The 18,678-nt window shown below is 37.3% G+C and overlaps 1 long non-coding RNA gene across 1 annotated transcript in view; it reads left to right on the top strand.

Moving 5' to 3' along the window:
- Positions 1–864: 864 nt before the first annotated feature.
- Positions 865–18,678, top strand: part of LOC142531949 (uncharacterized) — a 44,477-nt gene continuing 26,663 nt past the window's right edge. Inside the window, exons 1-2 of the long non-coding RNA XR_012816421.1 lie at positions 865–994; positions 1,075–1,276. This is a non-coding gene — a long non-coding RNA (uncharacterized LOC142531949). The remainder of the gene's footprint in view (positions 995–1,074; positions 1,277–18,678) is intronic.

Genomic DNA, 18,678 nt, shown 5'->3' with positions numbered 1-18,678 from the left:
AGCATTGCTAGAACTTTCAGTTATCTCAAAAGCTCAACACTGAAAAAGCAGCACACGCTTCATTGCATACATTTGATCATTTGAGATCATTTTGTGCTAGCTATTTTCTTTATCTCTTCTTAAGCTATTCACTTCACTATCTCATTAATAGAAGAATTTGTAACTGGAAAAGAGTCCTTTCCAGAACTTAAGATTATTCAAGTAGTTGAGTTGTAAACCTAAGATTTTCAGTAGGCGAAGGGTAAGTCCTGTTGAAGTGGGTGTGTACAACTGTTGTACTGTATTCACCAAAGTCTTTTAGTGATACCTTCTGGAAACAGAAGAAGGGGAGACGTAGAAGATTCATCTTCGAACTTCCAGAAACAAACCCTGTGCCATCTACTGCTTTTCTGTTTTACTATTTTTCACCCACTAACCAACAGATCGTTTCCGCACATTATCTTGTGATCTGCTGGTCTTTAAACTTGAACAAAAAACCGCTAGCATCTCTAACAGGATTCTAGCACATCATTCTGAAAAATCGATTAAGTTTGCCGTTGAGTTTATTCACCCCACCTCTAACAGTGATGCAGGATTCTAGATTTTTGTGTACCATCTGGTACAAGATTATTTGAAATGGTCTGATTTACAGAAATTTTCTACCGCAGATTATACAGAGACTGATTTCTACCCTTGACCGATGTGCAATGCATCGCGTACTTCTTGTTTGCCTGTCGAAACTGTTGAACTTATGCCTTCTCACTGCGGCAGATTCTCTTTAACATGATTGCAAAAGCTTTTTTCCTTGAGCAGGTGCTTTGAAACCTGTAGTTAACTATATATTTCTCTGATGTATGGTTTCCGTGTTCAAAATTTAATTGATGATCTTTTCGCACCTACGAGACAAGTGATTGGAATTTGACCAGATGTGAAGTTACCAAAATTTTTATCATTGTACTCGTGTCAAGATGTGAATTCATATTGAGAAAGGTTTTGACTGATGAGAACGAATTGGGTTGTGATCGAAGAATTTCTATGCTTTTCGTTTCTCCTCTCGATTGTTAAGCAATATGAAAGTCTACTTTGTATGTGCAGGTCAGCATTCATTACCACCAGAAAGATTGGAAGAAATGATATTTTTACTACAAGAGCTTGCCCGGCTCGTAATTCATTTGGAAACAACATCTGCTCTTCCTTTGCATAGTCGCTTAAAGGAGGGTCTCGCTGAGGATAATCTGAGAAGACGTTCACATCTGCTGGTTCTATTTCCATCCTTATGTGAGCTTGTTATATCAAGGTGAAAATGTGAATTTTGTTTAAGTATGGATTATTTGTCATAAGTGTTCCAACTTTTACGTCATAATAATATATTTCTTTCCTAGAACTTTAAAGAGATTTGGTTTTTTGTTGCTGTTGTGTAATGTTCGACATATTGTATATTACTACTTTCTGGTTTTCTCAAATGAATGCTATTGTGTGATGTTCAGTAGAATCCTCCCTTTTCTTTCCAACAATCCACTGGTTATTGAATAGGGATAAAAAAAATGAATCACTTCATTATCAGCATTTAACTCTTGTGCTTGATCCCAACACCTAGCCAAGAGAGATTAGCTGCAGCAAACAGTTGAAGCCTCAGCCTCACAAGTAGAATTTTGCTTCCAAAACAAATGCAAGGCTTACCAAAACTCAAATCCTTATGGCTGCCAAAGGCATCAAAACAAGAGCCTAAATTATATCGTCGCTAGGTTTACGTGGCTCAAACTTCACACTTGATTTCTTGATTTCTAAATTATGAATGTGAGTGGAATTTTTTTCCAGCTTAGAGATCTGGATAAAAAGCCACTGGGAAATAAAATTTGTTTGTCAGAATACAAATGGATAGTTAGTGTTTGATATTGAAGTATTTGGCAACAAGTATATATAATATCAAAAATTAGAGAATAATTTCATTGTATTATTTTCCAATAGCTACATAGTATTTATACAACATACTAAAATATTAAAAATAGAAACCCTAGATCTTAATCTTAGCAATCCTCTGACTTAAGGGAACCAAATATGAACTATCAATCTAATATACATAATGTCAATTAAAGATTTACAAGATATGATTTATATAATCTTCCAACATAGTCACAATATCATCAGTTTTTAACACTCTCCCTCTGCCAGCTGGAAACAATCCTTTGCAATACTATACTCTGGAGTCTTTTTGTAAGAACATCGGCAATTTGGTCATTTGAAGGAACAAATGGTGTACAAATCAATCCACTATCTAGCTTCTTCTTTATGAAGTCATTACAAGAAAAAAGGCCTACGACAACGGTTTTTCACCGTTGTCGTAGGTCTTTTAAAACTGTTGTTAAAGCCTCTGTTGTTAAAGGGTATACTCAAAGACAACGATTTTTCTCCGTTGTTGTAGCTACAATTTGCGATGGTTTATGAGAAACCGTCGCCTACAAAATTAGCGACGGATTTATGTAAAACCGTCGCTATTTAGCAAGGGATTAAGGAACCGTCGCATACAAATGTAGCGACGGAAATAAGAAACCGTGGCTAAAATTACCGACGATTTGTTCATGCATTCCGTCGCTACCTTAGTGACGGTTATATCATGATTTCCGTCGCTAATATTTTCGGTAAAATAAAAAAAAATTACTTTTAATAATTTAATAAATCTAAAAAAACTTACAATATTACTATGAAAACATAATTCCTACAAAAAATTAAAGAAAAAAATTTACATTAAATCAAAACTAAAATCGTATAAAAGAGAAAAATTTTAAGTGTTGTGAAGTTGTAAAATTGTGTAAGAGAGAAAAATTTTAAGTGTTGTGAGATGGGTGTAAGAAAATGGATTGAAAGAGGCGGTATTTATAGAAACTTTCGCGACGTTTATTTGTTTAAACCGTCGCAAATAGCGACGGTTAATGACAACACCGTCGCTAATTATGACGGTTTTTTCAAAATTTAAATTTGCGACGGTTTGACTTAGCGACGGTAAAGATATAACCGTCGCTAATATTAGCGACGGCTTCTATAAAACCGTTGCTAAGTGAAAACATGAGACGGTTTGGCTTTACCTGTCGCTAAATATAGCGATGAATGTAACTCAAACCGTCGCAATTTTGAAATAGCGACAGTTTAGATTAAACCGTCGCCAAATTTAGCGACGGTTTTTGCTGAACCATCGCTAAATATGGTAACAACTTACACAAACCATTGTCGATTGTCCAAAAAACACGCTAATAGACAACATTTCACAAAACCGTTGTCATAAATGCTCAAAGAAGAACCGTTGTCATTGACCCTAAAAACCGCTGTCTTTGACCCCTAAAAGACAACGGTTTTTATAAAACCGTTGTCTTTTGCTTAAAAAACGCTCTACGACAACGGTTTTAACTAAAACCGTTGTTAAAAAACTTTTTGACAACGGTTTTAACTAAAACCGTTGTCGTAGAGGTGTTGTTGATTGCAAAATTTCTTGTAGTGGTGTCTATCCACTTCAACGTGGTTCGTGTTGTCTTGTTGAACCGGATTATGAGCAATATTTATGGCAGATTTGTTGTCGCAAAAAAATCTTATCGGCCCTTCCCATTTAATTTTTAAGTCATCCAAAATTATCTTAATCCATAAAAGTTCACATATTCCCAATGCCATTGCTCTAAACTCGGCCTCTGAACTCGATCGATCAACAACATCTTGCTTCTTGTTTATTCAAGTCACTTAGTTACCTCCTAGAAAAGTACAATATCCTAAAGTTGACCTTTTATCAACAAGAGAACCTGCATGATCAGTGTCGGTATATGCCTCAAGGTTTAATCCAGTATTTCTCTTGAATAAAATGCCTTTGACTGGGTTTGCTTTTAGGTCCCTACATGACAACATGTAGGTGTACTTCTCTGGGATCATGCTTAAATAGACTTATAATCCCCATAGTGTATGCAATATCCGGTTTGGTATGATAAAAATAGATAATCTTACCAACCAGACTTTGATACATTTCTTTGTCGACCACGGGTCCATCATTGTCAGCACCAAGTTTGTGGGTGGCATCAATTGGTGTAGGGGCTGGTTTGCAAGCTAGCATACCAGTTTCCGTCAGTAGATGTGTGACATACTTCTTTTGTGAGATAAAGATCCTTTTCTTGGAATGAGCTACTTTTATTCCAAGAAAATATTTCAATCTTCCAAGTTATTTCATCTCAAACTCTTTTGTCAAACAGCTCCTCAAAGCCTTGCTTTTCCTTCTCATTTTTTCCATTCATGACTATATTATCCACATATACCAACAGGATTGTGACTCCCCCTGAGTCGGAATGTTTAAAGAACAAAGTATGGTTTCCTTGGCTATATCTGTATCCATAAGCAAGCATTGCTTTGGTGAACCTCTCAAACTCTGCCATTGTTGATTGTTTAAGGCCATATAGTGCCTTCTTTAATTTGCAAACTTTAGATCCCTCGAAATCTTTATCGAATCCTGGAGGAACATTCGTGTATATTTTTTCTTCCAGGTCACCGTGAAGGAATGAATTCTTTACATCAAACTGCTCTATATTCCAGTTAAAGTTGGCTGCTAAAAACAATAGAATTCGGAATGTATTCATCTTGGCAACTGGAGCGAATGTCTCTTGATAATCAACACCATAGGTTTGTGTATAGCCTTTTGCAACAAATCTGGCCTTCGACCTCACCAGTGAGCCATCGGATTTGTACTTCAACCTTCTTTCCTGGTGGGAGATCAAAAATTTCTCATGTTTTGTTTTTTTTCCAACTCCTGCATTTCAATTTTCATAGCAACCATCCAATTCTTAATGCCTCAGATAACGTACTAGGGATGTGAATAATATCTAAATTTACTAGGAAAGCTTTGTGACACAGAAATTTTGAAAGGTTACAAAATTGGCAATTGGATAAAGAGGTTTTTTAGTGCATTCCCTTGTTCCTTTTCGAGCAGCAATAGGCAGATCATAATCACAAGAAATAGCATTTTCTGGACATACCTCATTTTCAGAATTAGGTTTGGATTCTTGGATTTGTTCATGGGAAACTTCGGGCCTTTTTTTCCTTGAGTATACATGGTCAAATTGCTTGCTGTTAGGAGACTTATTCGAATAGTGACTTGGCTCAAAAGAGGCTGGAATGGAAGGAGTCGGGGCTGCCGGAGTGGCTGAAGGTAACTCAAGTAAAAGGAATCTCTATCCTCATATTCAAGAACATGTACGATATGGTTGGGTAAAGTATGATGCATCTTCATCAAAAGTAACATCTATAGAAACAAAACATTTCTTGGTAGGAGGATGATAACACTTGTAGCCCCTTTCAGTTGATGAATACCAAACAAAGATACACTTAAGAGCTCTATACTCTAACTTTTCCTTGTTATGAACATGAACAAATGCAGTGCAGCCAAAACGTTTTGGGTTGAGGTGAGAATTCTTGTCAAGGCTAGGGAAAAATTCAGACGGTACCTGGATTGGCTTCTAAAATCTAACGTTTTAGAGTAGACGATTTATGATGTATACAACTATTAGTATGGCTTCTCCCCAATAATTTTTTGGAACATTTTTATCGAAATGAAGAGTTTTCAGTCTGTAGCTAGTAAATGACATTTTTCCTCTCCGCTACTCTGTTTTGTTGTGGGGTATAAGAGCAAGATGATTCATGGAAAATTCCTATTCTTTTCAAAATAGGAAGACAAGGCATGATTGAAATATTCTCTTGATTTATCGGATCTAATTTTTTGATTTTTTTATCCAAATTGATTTCGGATCATGGAATGAAAATTTTTAAACACTTATTAACATCAGGACTTGTTTTTGAGAAGGAATATCCGAGAAATCCGAGTGCAATCACCAATTAATGAGACAAACTATCGAGGTCCAGATATATTAGGAGTAATTGAGGGTGTCACCAAACATAACTATGGATTAGATAAAAAAGAGTATCATATCTTTTATTGTTTATTGGAAATTTTACACGTTTATGTTTTGCAAACTCACAAACATCACAATGAAGACATTCATTTCCTAATCCCACAAACAACGAAAGCATAAATTTTAGAGCTCCAAAAGATGGATAACCTAATCAGAAATGATGAAGCCAAATGCTATCCTTATTTGAAGATGACAAAAAACACGAAGACACTTTATTCCTAACATTGTTCACGTTGCCAATATTCTCAAGAAAATATAGCCCGTTTTCATCCCTAGCATGTCCAATCTTCTTCCCCGAATCCTGGTCCTGAAATACACAATGAGATGGATAAAAAACATATTATATTTCAGGTCACTGGTAAGCTTTTTGATAGATATTTGACTGGTGGATAATCTTGGCACGTGAAGAACATTGTGAAGTGTAATCGTGGGCCTAATTTGGATGCTGCCTATTCTATGTTGCATGGATACGAGTATGTATATTTTATCGAATACGATATGGATACAGCGATACGGAAAATTTTGAGAATATAAGACAGGATACGGCTAGGATACGATAATTATTAAAATATATATAAATATTATATATATATATATATAAATTTAGTATTAAAAATTGTAGAGATATACGTATTTATATAAATATATTTTAAATATATATATACATATTTATGTAAATATATACATTTTACAATTTTAGAGCAGTGATTTAAAAAGAAAATGTCGAAAAAAAATTTCAAATTGTTTTTCGAAACGTGTCCCCGCCGTATCTATGGCGTATCCTAGCTGTGTACATGGCGTTTCCGACTAGGTCAAACATGCAAAAAGTCAACAACCTCTTCCTTACTAAGTTCATTCAATCTTGGGTCACCTTGGTTTGGCTGGTTAACAGTAAAGTTGGCTTAGTTTATATTTCTAGTATATCCACATCGTTGATTCCAATCATTGTTTTTGCCATGTAATTTCCTGCACTTGTTCTTTGTGTGTCCGGTCTTTCTACAATAAGTGCACCATAAATCTTTCTTATTCTTCATTCTGAATCAAAGAGATTTTTTCTTCCAAAGATTTAATCTCATATTTTCCTAGAATTAGGACCTTTACTTGATCGAATTCTGGGTTCAATCCAGCTAAGAAATCATTAACACTGTCCTCATCAATGAATTGTTTTAGAGTTAAGGCATCTTCTGCACAGTTCATAACAATGACCTGATAGTGATCAAGTTCTTGCCAAAGATTTTGAAGTTCGTTGGTGTATGATAAGTGCAATAATTGCACTTAATTTATATGTTAATCTAGTTGAATTATGTTAGTTTTGAACAGAATTACGCTTGGTATTCGTTGTTTTTGTGTCGTGCAGAAGGTAAACAATTATTGGTTGAGTGATGACAATTACGGGCATTTTTGGATGTTGATTTATTGAGAATATGGCGCCGCAGCACCAAAGAACAGTGTCGCAGCGCCAGAATAACAAAGATGAAGCGCCTAGGCACTATGAACTAGCGCTGTGGTGCTACCAGGCCGAGCAACAAGCGCCTAGAGCAGCGTCGTGGCGCCAAAATGCCGAGAGACAAGCGCCTAGGCGCTGCCCAATCAGCACCGCGGCACTACACCTTGGAGAGAGTGGCGCCTAGGCGCTACCCAAGCAGCGCCGCAACACTAGTGGAGGCGAGTTTCATCTAATGGGCTTTTGTTTACGGCCCGTGCACGAGAATACAAGGAAAATAGGGTTTCAGAGCAAGGAGGTAGCCGTTTTTGGAGAGAAATTCACACGAGAGACAAGAGGACACACAAGACGAAGAATCGGAGCTCAAAGATCGATCACGAAGACTAAGAACGACGAATCTGGAGACAAAGATGCCACTTCTGATTTGTTATCTAATCTTTCGCTTCTTTAATTTCTGCGATGTCTAAATCTTTGAACATGTTTTGTTTCTGTTTAGATTTCATTATGAACTAATTTTCCAGTCTAGAGGATGATATAGCTTTGTGGATACGATAATTTTACTCGGTTCTCTATATGATTTAATTCCGTTTTGGTTTAATTTTGTTTCTTTGTTTTTCTTCGACTGCAATTTACTGGCCATAAATTGTTTATTGTCTAATTGATTTTACAACTTGGGAGAGGGACTAGGATTATAGATCACTAGAAACACATCGTTGAATGTTTATATCGTTCGGAAGGCGTATAACTTTAGCGAGGCATAGGTAAGAACATCGTTTGCAGTTATCATTTAAAATTAGATTCTTATTAGGAACGTTTGAATCGAAGTTTGTATGATACAATTTATTCGTCACTTGGGAAAGGGGGAATAAAATACTTAAGTGTTCTTGGCCATTAAATAATTGAAATTCATGAGTATAAATTCAACCAAGAATCGTTATCGTGGAGACGTAGTGAAATCACTCCTCTAGATATTTTCTCATTGACATTTTCTCTGTTCAGTGATTAGATTAATATTTATTTGCAATTAGTTCATTTTCGGCAAACCAAACCTTTTATTGAATTTTTTAGATAAAGTCGTGACTATTTTAATGACAACCACTGATATATTTTTACAAACACATTCCTTGTGAGAACGATATTTTACTAACATATATTAAAACTTGATAACCGTGCGTTTGCGAGCGGAAAATACACAACAAGTTTTTGGCTTCGTTGCCGGGGAGTGTCAAAATTTAAATTTATATATGTATTGTTATCATTTAGTCTATATTTTAATTTAGAGTTATTTTTGTTTTATTATAATAATTATTGAATTGTTCATTTTCTCTGTTTGACAGTGCATGCAAAGATCGCAAAGCCCTGACTTTCTTATCTTTGATCTTGAGATCGAAAGAACTGCACGAAGACTAAGAAAAGCGAGAAGAGAGGAGATCCAAGCTATGGCCGAAAACAGAGATAATGACTGACATAATCCGCCAGAGGATATACCTATCAGAGATTACTTCCGTCCAGTGATCAATACAAATTATTCTGGCATTGCTCGGGGCACTATAAACGCCAACAATTTTAAGTTGAAGCTTGCACTGATTAATATGGTTCCACAGAACAAATTTGCGGGAACTGCCACTGCGGATCTTCACATTCATTTGAGGACTTTCTCGGAGATCACATATACGTTAAAGATTAATAATGTTCCTAATGATATTATTATATTGCGTTTGTTTCCATTTTCTCTCAGGGATCAAGCAAGAGGATGGCTCCATTGGCTTCCATTGAGGAGCATCACAACGTGGCAGTAGTTGGCAACGAAGTTCCTTGCTAAATATTTTCTCTTTGCGAATTCTGCACAGTTAAAGATCGAGATCTGCACTTTTAGGCAGACCGGCTTTGAGCAATTATACGAGGCATGGGAAAGATAAAAAGAGTTGCTGAGGAGGTGCCCGAATCATGGTTTTGAAAACCGGGTGCAAATTGAATTATTCTACAACAGGTTGAATGGCCAGACACAGACAACGGTGGATGCAGCGGCTGGTGACACGATATTTGCCAAATCTCATGCTCAAGCCTATGACTTGCTTGAGCCGATGACTATTAATAGCTACAAGCGGCCATCTGCGAGAGGTCAGGACTAAAGAGGACTTCTGGAGTTTATGCTGTCAATCCTATTACATCACGCAATGCGCAAGTATCAGCATTAACTACGCAGATAGAAGCCATAAATAAAATGAGTACCTCAAACACTGAGGAACCACCGGTTGTTGTTGAAGAATCACATTTTCCTGAAGAAGTTCAATACATCAACATCAAGAATTTTGGAGGCTATGGAAGATATCGAGGTAATCCTTCCCCTAATACTTACCACCCTGGTTTGAGAAATCATGAGAATTTTTCTTATGCAAACAATAAGAATGTGTTGAATCCTCCACCAGGGTTCAATACATCAAATGAGGAAGGAAAGCCATCATTTGAGGATCTAGTTGAGACATTTGTTGCTGGATCTGCTAAGAAGATGATTAGGACAGAGAATAGGCTTGATAACCTAGAGATCCACATGGCGAATATGTAACGAACCGTACTATTTAACTACTTGAAATTTGCAAAAAAATAAAAATTTTCTTAAATACAAAATAAACTTTCAAATTTCCATTAAAATAAATTTCTCGTCTAAAACATTTGAAATAAAAACAACCACAACCAAATTTGCCAAAAGAAATAATCGTTTAAACATCATAAACACTTCATAAAAATCTTTGTATTTGAAACAACATGCATAAAAGTATTCATAAAAACATGGGCGGTCCTCGGGTTTAGCCTCCCGCTCAGTCCAAGCCAGCTCACTGGTCCTCACCCCTCGTCTCCTCAAATGCATCCTCACCTGCATCGATCAAGTCTAGTGAGTCTAAAGACTCAACATGTATAAACTGGGAGTAACGAGTAATACATAATAAAATCACATGAAACCTTAAAATAGAGCATACGTACTTGAAACTTGAACTTGCATACTTAAAAGCCTGAACTTAACATACTTGAAACTTGTGCATACATACATAAACATAGACGTGCCATCATCATAAGACTTTTCTTAAACATGCTTTCATACTTGTACATACTTGAACATTCATAACTTCATCATTTTGCGTAGAGGCATGTTTCAAAGCAATTGACCCATACATAAATACGCCTGATCAGACTAAACCACAGTACTTGCCTGGCAGGGAAAGTCCACCATCACATACATGAGATCCCCGTTCATGCTTTAACGGGTGGATTGGTCGCTGGTCATGCTTTACCACTTTCCAATCCTGATCTAAACCCGGTCATGCTTTACCGGGGTGGAGAGGTCCTCGGCCACGTTCACCGACTTCCAAACCCGTTCATAATTTGGTCACAAGACATTTAGCATACCTAAAAAACTTAAAATATTTTCTTTGCACGTCTAACATACTTACTTGGCGTTGAGGGATTCGTTGGATCTCGCTTGGGGCCACTGCTGCACATACTAACATGAGTTCAAACACTTATCTTTTATAGCTTAGACATAGGTATTCGTGCTCACCACGGAATTAAATAAATAGCTTATGACATTCTAGATCACTCGGAACTTGACCTAGTTTAATCATCATAGTAAACCATGACTTAGAGTCCCTAAACAAATCCTCTATTTTATATTCATAACCACAAAACAAAATCCTATATTTATATTAATATTTTAAATAAAAAAAAATTGTTTTAAAATTTTTTTTATAAGGGGGTACACGGACCCCGTTTAGGGGTCCGGGTCCATGCGGAAATTTCGCATTTTGAAAGAAAAATGGACACGGACTCCGTGTCGGGGTCCGGGAAAGGGTGCGTGTCGCCTCTGGACATGAAAATTCACGAAAATTCACTAACTTAATGATTCAATCTTCCAACCCAAGCCTAAGGAACATGAACCAAAACCTCAAGACTCATCCTAGGATATATTACATTGATTCAAACCCGTACAAACACCCCAAACGTCCCCAAACATCGCCAATCAACTTCATTACAACAATAACCCGTAATTCTATATCGTTTCGCTTCCTACGACTTCTATTACATCCCAAACCAATCCCGACCCAAACGAACCACCAAATAACACCTAAAAACATTCCATAACATATCTAAATGTAGTAGCACAAGCCCGGCGATGCCCAACGAAACCTACAACTCAAAAACTTCAAAACATGATAAACATCATTTTCATAATATCGTAGGTTTGTGCAGTCACACAAAAACAACCATAACTCACTCGTTTCTTGTTCGAAAATTACGAATTTTATATCAAATCGAAGGTATCAAAAAGATCTACATTTTATCTGTTGAAAATATTTTCAGAAAATGAACCGAAATTGCACAGGAACCGAAATGACAGCAAAAACGTCTTTTGAAATCTAAAATGTTTCGGAAATCGATTCAATGCATAATCGCTCAAATTTTGCTCATAATAATCAAACTTTCACGCATAACTTACATCAAAATATCTAATATGACGAGATCCATGCATAAAACGAAAGAATATACATGCCTTTGATCTTTAAAACTCACGATACGGTGAATATCGAAGCGACACGGTGCGGGAAATGATCCGGACGACTTGAGGCACGATTTTTGCTGCTAAAATCAACAAATAATTGCTGAAGGATATTTGGAGAGAAAAGTGGTGATATGGAGGCTGCTGAAGGAGAGTTTCAATAACTCTTTTCTTTCTCCTCTCACCATACTAAATAAAGGAATATGAAATGTGTATGTGTGTGTTGTGTGTGCTGGACATGTGTGTGTTTTGTTGAATATGTGTGTGTGGTGTGAGTTTGACCACAAAATGAATAAAACGTGTGTGTGTGTTTTAATTAATATTTTAAAAATACTAATAATAAATTAGTATACCAAATAAAATAATATTTCCCCACTAAAAATAATATCCCTAAATTTAAATTAAAAATACACATGTTTTAAACCACAAAAGTTTTTTTAAAAAAATATCTTAAAATCACTTAATAAATTAAATTAGGCTTCTAAAAAAATAAATACTAAAAACTTAATAAATCATTTAAAATGTCTCAATCCTAACTTAAAATAAAATACCACATTTTAAAATCACAAAAATCGTCGTCAGTCTCTTTCCCTCGATCCCGCATCGAATATTCGCCTGTAACATAAACTCGAGAAAACATTTTAACGTGCATCAAATAAACATAAATAATTAAAATAATACAATTTCATAAATCACGCATCTCTAAAATCATTTTAAATTTTAATAATTAATTTAACAATTTAAATAAATACATGTGTTTTATGTGTACTGATTTTTGGGCTCTACAGTTTCTCCCCCACTTAAATAAATTTCGTCCTCGAAATTAAATCTTACCAAACAGTTCCGGATAGCGACTTTTTATATCTGCTTCGGTCTCCCAAGTGGTCTCCTCCACTGATTGATTCAACCACCGAACTTTGACCAACTTGGTCACCTTGTTCCGAAGTTTCCGCTCCTGTCTATCTAAGATTTGGACAGGTCTTTCCTCATACGACAGATCTAGAGCCAACTGCAACGGCTCAAAACTCAAAACATGTGAAGAATTTGCAATATACTTCCTCAACATCGAAACGTGGAACACATTGTGCACTCTGGCCAAATTCCGTGGTAGGACTACACGATAAGCTAGTATCCCAACTCTGTCAAGAATTTCGAACGGTCCAATAAACCTCGGACTAAGCTTGCCTCTCTTCCCAAACCTCATAACACCTTTCATAGGTGCTATCTTTACGAATACGTGATCTCCTACGGCAAACTCAAGATCTCTCCTCCTCTTGTCAGCATAACTCTTTTGACGACTCTGGGCGGTCTTCATCCTATCTCGAATCTTGACCACCACGTCTGCAGTCTGCTGAACAATCTCTGGGCCAAGTTCTGACCACCACGTCTGCAGTCTGCTGAACAATATTGACCACCATGCGGAAATTTCGCATTTTGAAAGAAAAATGGACACGGACTCCATGTCGGGGTCCGGGAAAGGGTGCGTGTCGCCTCTGGACATGAAAATTCACGAAAATTCACTAACTTAATGATTCAATCTTCCAACCCAAGCCTAAGGAACATGAACCAAAACCTCAAGACTCATCCTAGGATATATTACATTGATTCAAACCCGTACAAACACCCCAAACGTCCCCAAACATCGCCAATCAACTTCAATACAACAATAACCCGTAATTCTATATTGTTTCGCTTCCTACGACTTCTATTACATCCCAAACCAATCTCGACCCATACGAACCACCAAATAACACCTAAAAACATCCCATAACATATCTAAATGTAGTAGCACAAGCCCGGCGATGCCCAACGAAACCTACAACTCAAAAACTTCAAAACATGATAAACATCATTTTCATAATATCGTAGGTTTGAGCAGTCACACAAAAACAACCATAACTCACTCGTTTCTTGTTCAAAAATTACGAATTTTATATCAAATCAAAGGTATCGAAAAGATCTACGTTTTATCTGCTGAAAATATTTTCAGAAAACGAACCGAAATTGCACAGGAACCGAAATGATAGCAAAAACGTCTTTTGAAATCTAAAATGTTTCAGAAATCGATTCAATGCATAATCGCTCAAATTTTGCTCATAATAATCAAACTTTCACGCATAACTTACATCAAAATATCTAATATGACGAGATCCATGCATAAAACGAAAGAATATACATGCCTTTGATCTTTAAAACTCACGATACGGTGAATATCGAAGCGACACGGTGAGGGAAATGATCCGGACGACTTGAGGCACGATTTTTGCTGCTAAAATCAACAAATAATTGCTGAAGGATATTTGGAGAGAAAAGTGGTGATATGGAGGCTGCTGAAGGAGAGTTTCAATAACTCTTTTCTTTCTCCTCTCACCATACTAAATAAAGGAATATGAAATGTGTATGTGTGTGTTGTGTGTGTTGGACATGTGTGTGTTTTGTTGAATATGTGTGTGTGGTGTGAGTTTGACCACAAAATGAATAAAACGTGTGTGTGTGTTTTAATTAATATTTTAAAAATACTAATAATAAATTAGTATACCAAATAAAATATTATTTCCCCACTAAAAATAATATCCCTAAATTTAAATTAAAAATACACATGTTTTAAACCTCAAAAGTTTTTTTAAAAAAATATCTTAAAATCACTTAATAACTTAAATTAGGCTTCTAAAAAAATAAATACTAAAAACTTAATAAATCATTTAAAATGTCCCAATCCTAACTTAAAATAAAATACTACATTTTAAAATCACAAAAATCGTCGTCAGTCTCTTTCCCTCGATCCCGCATCGAATATTCGCCTGTAACATAAACTCGAGAAAGCATTTTAACGTGCATCAAATAAACATAAATAATTAAAATAATACAATTTAATAAATCACGCATCTCTAAAATCATTTTAAATTTTAATAATTAATTTAAAAATTTAAATAAATGCATGTGTTTTATGTGTACTGATTTTTGGGCTCTACAGAATATTGATGCTTTCTTAAAAACCCTTGAGTCACAAGTGGAGAAGATAACGAAGCAACTCACGTCTCAACCATCAGGCACATTACAAAAGACTGCAGACCCAAATCTGAGAGAAGTTAACATCGTTTTCATACAGCATGAAGAGATTGGTATGGAAGACAGAGAAGAGAAAGATGTTGATCCCACACCCATCCGAGAAGATAAGCCACCACCAAGCAAATGAATCCGAGGTAAGAAAGGTAAAAGTTACAATTTAGATCATTGCTTTGATATTTATTTACTTCCCCACCCCCAGAGATTTATACAATTAAATGCTGAATTTCAAAAGAAAAAAGGTCTTGAAGATCTCAAGAACCTACACACTAACATTCAGTTTGTAGATCAGGAGGAAGTTATAATTACCAAAGGAAGCGATGAGGGGATACAAAGAAAATTTACGCAGAAGCTGCAAGACCCCAGGGAATTCGTTGTACCGTGTGCAATAGGAGGTCAAATGATGGAAAAAACTATTTGTGATTCAGGAGAGAGCGTGAATGTAATGCCAAGTTCTCTTTACGCGAAACTTGGACTGAGCAGGATGAAGCCCACAGAACTAATCTTGCAGCTGACAGATAAATTGGTCAAGGCACCGTTAAGTTTTGTGGAAGATTTTGAAATTCAGATTGATAAACTGAGGCTTTCAGCAGATTTCATTGTGCTCGACATGGAGAATAGTCAGAATGTTCATGTCATACTAGGACGACCATTCTTGGCTACTGCTGGAGCCCTAATTGACGTGAAATGAGGAAAGTTGACCATGAAGGTCGAAAGTCAGAGGGTGGAGATTAAGGCATCCAAGAGATCACATGACCCACCTTGAACAAACTGGTGACAGTCAGGCTTACAAACCAAGCGCTTGTTGGGAGGCAACCCAATCAGTATCTTTTATTGCTTTCGTTTCCTTTATTTTTTTATTATTTTATTTTCAGTGTATTTATTTTTGCATTCTTATTTTATTGAAGTTTTCATGTGAAGATTAGACATAGATACGTGTGTTATCATGTAGGTAAAAGTTGAAACGGGCATGGAAAGGAGCTTAAATGAACAAAATTTCAGCAGACTCAGTGCCTAGGCGCCATGCAGTGGGCGCCACAATGCCAGATTTGCGCAAGACTAGCGCCTAGGCGCTATACATCAAGCGCCGCAGCGCCAAGCACCAGAGGAGTAAGCGTTGCGGCGCTAAGCAACAAACGCTGCGGCGCTAGCCTGCCGAAGTCATCCTCCTCGTCATAATTCTGAGTCATCATCCTCGTCCTCATCATACTTGGCATCATCCTCTATAGGTCAGTGTGAAAATGCTGACATGTGTGAAAATGGCTCGTCGGAGACGCTAGTCGCAGGGAAGTGTTGCGCTAGCACACAAGTAAAATCGTGCATGTAATCCTTGTGCTCGCGTGTGATCCACCACTGTCTTCTCATCATGCGCTCTAAGTCATCGAGACGTTCATGTGCGGTATGTCCCATCCCTGCACGTGCATGTCGTGCGTGTGGTACCTGTGGGGTGGGCTATGGCTGCGCTCTACTCCCTGAAGCCTCGCCCGGACCATTCTCAATATGCCTCCATCTTTTATCCCTTGGGAGCTTCCCAACCAGTACGATATCGCCTTTTTTGTGCAACACTGGTTCACTGTCATACCATGTAACCCCACCTAGGCGGCAGAGCTTCGTGATAGTCGAAGAATGGGGCATGCTAACTGTGGAGGTGCCCCGTACAGCCTGCAAAATCGAAGTCATGATCACCGAGCCTGCATCCGCTATCTTTCCGGTGATGATACAGTAAACCAATGCTGTTTTTGTTTTTGTTACATCAGAAACATGCCCAGATGGCATCAACCGCGATGTTACAAAATGATACCAGTTATATGCCTCCCTGATCATGGATGTCGCTGGAAATGTGATCGGGGCTCGCTGATTATTGAGCTTCCAAACCATGTCTGGCTCACAAAGTGCGGTGATGATCGTCTCATAGGGATAGGCCTCTATCATGAACCTCACGTACTCGTCAGTGTCATAATCAGGCATCGAGTACAACGAGTTCATAGTCTTATTGTCGAAAGCAACCATCCATCCTTTGATTTCCAAGAACCTTCGTCTGTCAAAACCAGCAACAGACGACTCACCATCCCCAGATTCAACCTGCTTACTCTTCTTCTTCGGCAGCATGTTTAAACTCAAATTATAAACTCGCTCTATAGCACTTGTCCCTTGAACAACAACTCGCAACAACGATATTCCAACAATATATCCACCACAATATCAACATAATATATCAATCATCACTTCCCTATAACATGCAATGCTCGAATCCAAGAATCCAAAAAAACAAACTCACATAGGCAATTTATCGAACATGTTATATGCATAAACCCAAAACTCAATTTCTTCAAATTCCAAGCATTAAAATCGAGAATATCTACACCAAAGACGATTACCTTTTGATAGGAGACCCAAAATATTCTATAAATCGCCTGGTATAGAGTCTTTGGAGAACTCCCGTTGAAATTCACATGTTAAAGGATACCTAGAAAGTGAGATATGAAGATGGATTCGGCTTAGGGGTGATTTGTGATGATGTTTGTAGTGTTTTGAAGGAGAGAAATTGTGGAGGGCGATTTTTGATCGGTGTAGAGAAGGGGAAGACGCGACGCTGCTTTGTGTTTAGGGTGAATGATTTGTTTGCCCTTTTTTTTCATATACACGACCAGCGCCGCGGGGCGCTGACTCTTCGAAATACTGGTGTCGTGGCGCTGATATTTGGTGCCTAGGCACTACTTTTTCGGGTAGTTGGCGCTGCGGCGCCCACTGTATGGCGCCTAGGTGCTAAGTCTGCCGAAATTTTGTCCACTAAACTCCTTTCCACACCCTTTTCAACCTTTAACTACATAATAGAAAACGTATCAATGTTTAATCGTCACATGCAGAGTTCAATAACATGAAAATGTAAAAATAAATATACTACTGAAAAATAAAATAAAATAAAAATAAAGAAAACGTAAACGAAAACAATAAAAGATACTGATTGGGTTGCCTCCCAATAAGCGCTTGGTTTAACGTCGTCACCCTGACTATCACCAACCCTCTTAGTTCAGTTCGCCCAGACTAACATTGTCGATATTCCGCACTTCAGTCCCGTAGTAAGGCTTAACCCGCTGTCCATTCACTTTGAAGGTTTTTCCATCACTGCACTTTAGCGCGATCCCCCCATGAAGATACAATGTCTCCACGACAAATGGTCTTAACCATCTTGATTTCGACTTTCGTGGGAACAGTCTGAGACGAGAATTAAAAAGCAACACCTTTTGTCCTGGTTCAAATTCCCTTTGCACAATGATCTTGTCATGCCACTTCTTGGTCTGTTCTTTGTAGATTTTGGCATTTTCATATACGTCATTGTGGAATTTCTCCATTTCATTCAGCTGTAATTTTCTGACATCGCCAGAAACTTTCAAATCAAATTCCAGATTCTTTACTGCCCAGAATGCTCGGTGCTCCAATTCTAGCGGCAAATGGCACGCTTTACCAAACACCAACCTATAGGGAGACATCCCAATAGGTGCCTTGAATGCAGTCCGATAAGCCCAAAACACATCATCCAACTTAATGTCTCAATCCTTCCGGTTTGTGTTGACAGTCTTTTCCAGTATTTGTTTGATCTCTCGATTGGATATTTCGGCTTGTCTATTCGACTGAGGATGATATGCTAATGCCACCTTATGCTTCACACTGTATTTAGCCAAAAGTGAGTTGAAAATTTT

The sequence above is a fragment of the Primulina tabacum genome, chromosome 17 (genome assembly GCF_025594145.1).
Source record: "Primulina tabacum isolate GXHZ01 chromosome 17, ASM2559414v2, whole genome shotgun sequence".
NCBI classification, from domain to species: Eukaryota; Viridiplantae; Streptophyta; class Magnoliopsida; order Lamiales; family Gesneriaceae; genus Primulina; species Primulina tabacum.
The sequence above is the reverse complement of the archived record's forward strand: the minus strand, read 5'-3'. Positions and strand labels throughout refer to the sequence as shown.